The sequence below is a fragment of the Oncorhynchus nerka genome, linkage group LG13 (genome assembly GCF_034236695.1).
Source record: "Oncorhynchus nerka isolate Pitt River linkage group LG13, Oner_Uvic_2.0, whole genome shotgun sequence".
Classification (NCBI taxonomy): domain Eukaryota; kingdom Metazoa; phylum Chordata; class Actinopteri; order Salmoniformes; family Salmonidae; genus Oncorhynchus; species Oncorhynchus nerka.
Genome location: NC_088408.1, coordinates 14,290,094 through 14,294,985, shown reverse-complemented (window position 1 = coordinate 14,294,985; position 4,892 = coordinate 14,290,094).

Here is a 4,892-nt window from a genome sequence, read left to right as displayed (position 1 = left end):
TCCAACTGCAGATACTGTGTTTAAGTCCCTCCCACTACAAGGCGGAGACGTGTCAATCACAGGACCGCCCTGCGTCTTCTGGAGTTAGCAGGCCTGTTGTTGCACATTGTAGACTGCACATCCCCTCATTTCAATTATGATTTGCGCCATAGCGCACCAACTCTCCATACACTACGGCAAGAACAGCCAAGAACATTATAAGAGTCACCAAGGTCATTTGAGACAGTCCTTGGTGTGTTATTATTTTATTAGGGATTTAACCCAACACCTCTGAATCAGAGCTGCCTAATCGAGATCAACGTCATCGGCGCCCGGGGAACAGTGGGTTAACTGCCTTGTTCAGAACGACAGATTTGCACATTGTCAGCTCGGGGATTCGACCCTGCAAACTTTCGATCACTGGCCCAATGCTCCTACCTGCCACACCTATTATAGGTCTTGCTAACTCTAAACTATGTCTCATTCAAGTCATTTTACAAACCTTGCCTTAAATACAACATATTAGGCATATAACCTGTGCAACATAATGCCTCCTCGTGAATAAGGACAGGGGAACCTCCATATTCCCTTTATTTTGACGCAAAGACATAATTAATCACACTACATCAACAACAAGTGAGCCGGTGAATAATTGAGAAATACATTTAGCATTAGTTACATTATGACTATCAATGATACTTCGAAAGACCATAAAATCAAACTAAACTTTTCGGTCTCTTCTTTAGTACAAAACTTCTACACTGGACTATTTTACTATAGCGGAAGGATACTCGTAGTGTATAAAGTCGCTACCTGGCTGACGCTGGATAATTTGCAGTGTCGTTATGTGACGCTGCGTCTGATTGGTTAGAGCAGACCCGCAATATTATGTATTGGCCGCAAGTATTGGCTAGGTCGGACCTGCATTGCACCAGTAACGCTAGATGGAAATCCCATAAATGTAACAAAGTTCAAACCAATACGATTTACGCCCATAGTTTGTCTAATCGGCTCATTTAGTTAGATATGGAGATTACATTGTGGTTTACTAAAAGCTTTGGAAATGTAAGTATTTTGTGACAGCGAAGAGGACTACCCAATGCTGAGATTCTATGCTGGGAGGTGCAAGACTTTCCATTGGATGATACGCTGCCTACTAGAAAATCATATATACATGTAAGAACGTAAGACTGGAGCGTCATCGTTGCGGTGGTGTAAATGCCTTTAATGGGGGAAAACACTGCTCTCTATATTTTATTTGAGAAGTTTTGCCTGCATAATAGTCCGTATGTTGTGTTTGTTGCTTATGTTGTAAATTCTACCTATTTCCTAGTGAGTTGAGTATGCTAAATATCAAATGTTTTCAATGACGGCTATTTTAGGATTGGCATAGGCTACAGTAGCTTATTCTGCAGATGGTGTTCAATTTCTGAAGGCAAATGTCAGATTTTATGCGACATTTGTTGGCCAAGAAGTGTGACCAGCCTAATTCTCATGTCCTGTCTGTCAGTGTACTTTTTTATAAAAACGCGCACTTAAGGCGCCACCTTGTGGTGGATGATGAGAATGATCTCTCCCACAGAGAAATCCATTTCAGATCAATTCAATCTGTCAGAACATTAGTCTTTGAATAACCTAGGAAGTCTCTGCCTGAAATGAAGTTTGTTTTTTAAAGTCAGCTTCGAAACAGAAGTCGATGACAGCCTGACTGAAGAGATGTCCTCAGATACAGCGTGTCCATGATCTTTACCTCTTCAGTTGACTGAGACATCACTGAAAGGTCAACCTCCGTATCTGCCAATGACTCCACCCTGCAGAGAGAGAGAGAGAGAGAGAGAGAGATTCCACCTGTCTCTCTATTCCCACTCTGTCAGTTGACCCGTCAAATCTCAGTTCAGTGGTACACTGTGCATTGGTCATCAATAAAAAATGTCCAGAGCATGGAAACAAGATGGTTAACCTTTGTCCTTTGACACTTTCACACTACATAGGCTTTATTACACAGTAATAACTGGGGGGGGGCCTAACACCGCGGTCTAAGGCACTCACTAGAGGCGTCACTACAGACCCCGGTTTGATTCCAGGCTGTATCACAACCGGCTGTGATTTGTGCTGCGCCCTATGGGACTCCCATTGGACCAGCGTCGTCCGGGTTGGGTCGTCATTGTAAATAATTTCTTAACTGACTGGCCAAGTTAAAATGTAAAAACACCAGTAGTTATAACCACGTAGGATAGGCCTACGCATTCACTACCAACCGTCTCCCCTGCCTGCAGGCCTGGTATGGCTCAGCTCAGTCACTCTGTTAATATCTGTGACAGGCCGTCTCCCCTGCCTGCTGGCCTGGTGTGGCTCAGCTCAGTCACTCTGTTAATATCCATGGCAGGCCAACCGTCTCCCCTGCCTGCTGGCCTGGTGTGGCTCAGCTCAGTCACTCTGTTAATATCTGTGACAGGCCGTCTCCCCTGCCTGCTGGCCTGGTGTGGCTCAGCTCAGTCACTCTGTTAATATCCGTGGCAGGCCAACCGTCTCCCCTGCCTGCAGGCCTGGTGTGGCTCAGCTCAGTCACTCTGTTAATATCTGTGACAGGCCGTCTCCCCTGTCTGCTGGTATGGCTCAGCTCAGTCACTCTGTTATTATCCATGGCAGGCCGTCTCCCCTGCCTGCTGGTATGGCTCAGCTCAGTCACTCTGTTATTATCCATGGCAGGCCGTCTCCCCTGTCTGCTGGTGTGGCTCAGCTCAGTCACTCTGTTATTATCCATGGCAGGCCAACCGTCTCCCCTGTCTGCTGGTATGGCTCAGCTCAGTCACTCTGTTATTATCCATGGCAGGCCAACCGTCTCCCCTGCCTGCTGGCTTGGTATGGCTCAGCTCAGTCACTCTATTATTATCCATGGCAGGCCAACCGTCTCCCCTGCCTGCTGGCTTGGTATGGCTCAGCTCAGTCACTCTGTTATTATCCATGGCAGGCCAACCGTCTCCCCTGCCTGCTGGCTTGGTATGGCTCATCTCAGTCACTCTGTTATTATCCATGGCAGGCCAACCTTCTCCCCTGTCTGCTGGCTTGGTATGGCTCAGCTCAGTCACTCTGTTATTATCCATGGCAGGCCAACCGTCTCCCCTGTCTGCTGGTATGGCTCAGCTCAGTCACTCTGTTATTATCCATGGCAGGCCAACCGTCTCCCCTGTCTGCTGGTATGGCTCAGCTCAGTCACTCTGTTATTATCCATGGCAGGCCAACCGTCTCCCCTGCCTGCTGGCTTGGTATGGCTCAGCTCAGTCACTCTGTTATTATCCATGGCAGGCCAACAGTCTCCCCTGTCTGCTGGCTTGGTATGGCTCAGCTCAGTCACTCTGTTATTATCCATGGCAGGCCAACCGTCTCCCCTGTCTGCTGGTATGGCTCAGCTCAGTCACTCTGTTATTATCCATGGCAGGCCAACCGTCTCCCCTGCCTGCTGGCTTGGTATGGCTCAGCTCAGTCACTCTGTTATTATCCATGGCAGGCCAACAGTCTCCCCTGTCTGCTGGCTTGGTATGGCTCAGCTCAGTCACTCTGTTATTATCCATGGCAGGCCAACCGTCTCCCCTGTCTGCTGGTATGGCTCAGCTCAGTCACTCTGTTATTATCCATGGCAGGCCGTCTCCCCTGCCTGCTGGCCTGGTGTGGCTCAGCTCAGTCACTCTGTTATTATCCATGGCAGGCCAACCGTCTCCCCTGTCTGCTGGTATGGCTCATCTCAGTCACTCTGTTATTATCCATGGCAGGCCAACCGTCTCCCCTGCCTGCTGGCCTGGTGTGGCTCAGCTCAGTCACTCTGTTAATATCTGTGACAGGCCGTCTCCCCTGCTTGCAGTCCTGGTATGGCTCAGCTCAGTCACTCTGTTAATATCTGTGACAGGCCGTCTCCCCTGCTTGCAGGTCTGGTATGGCTCATCTCAGTCACTCTGTTATTATCCATGGCAGGCCAACCTTCTCCCCTGTCTGCTGGCTTGGTATGGCTCAGCTCAGTCACTCTGTTATTATCCATGGCAGGCCAACCGTCTCCCCTGTCTGCTGGTGTGGCTCAGCTCATTCACTCTGTTAATATCCGTGACAGGCCGTCTCCCCTGCCTGCTGGCCTGGTGTGGCTCAGCTCAGTCACTCTGTTAATATCTGTGACAGGCCGTCTCCCCTGTCTGCTGGTATGGCTCAGCTCAGTCACTCTGTTAATATCTGTGACAGGCCGTCTCCCCTGCCTGCTGGCCTGGTGTGGCTCAGCTCAGTCACTCTGTTAATATCTGTGACAGGCCGTCTCCCCTGCTTGCAGTCCTGGTATGGCTCAGCTCAGTCACTCTGTTAATATCTGTGACAGGCCGTCTCCCCTGCCTGCTGGCCTGGTGTGGCTCAGCTCAGTCACTCTGTTAATATCCGTGACAGGCCGTCTCCCCTGCCTGCTGGCCTGGTGTGGCTCAGCTCAGTCACTCTGTTAATATCTGTGACAGGCCGTCTCCCCTGTCTGCTGGTATGGCTCAGCTCAGTCACTCTGTTAATATCTGTGACAGGCCGTCTCCCCTGCCTGCTGGCCTGGTGTGGCTCAGCTCAGTCACTCTGTTAATATCTGTGACAGGCCGTCTCCCCTGCTTGCAGTCCTGGTATGGCTCAGCTCAGTCACTCTGTTAATATCTGTGACAGGCCGTCTCCCCTGCCTGCTGGCCTGGTGTGGCTCAGCTCAGTCACTCTGTTAATATCCGTGGCAGGCCAACCGTCTCCCCTGCCTGCAGGCCTGGTGTGGCTCAGCTCAGTCACTCTGTTAATATCTGTGACAGGCCGTCTCCCCTGTCTGCTGGTATGGCTCAGCTCAGTCACTCTGTTAATATCCATGGCAGGCCAACCGTCTCCCCTGCCTGCAGGTCTGGTATGGCTCAGCT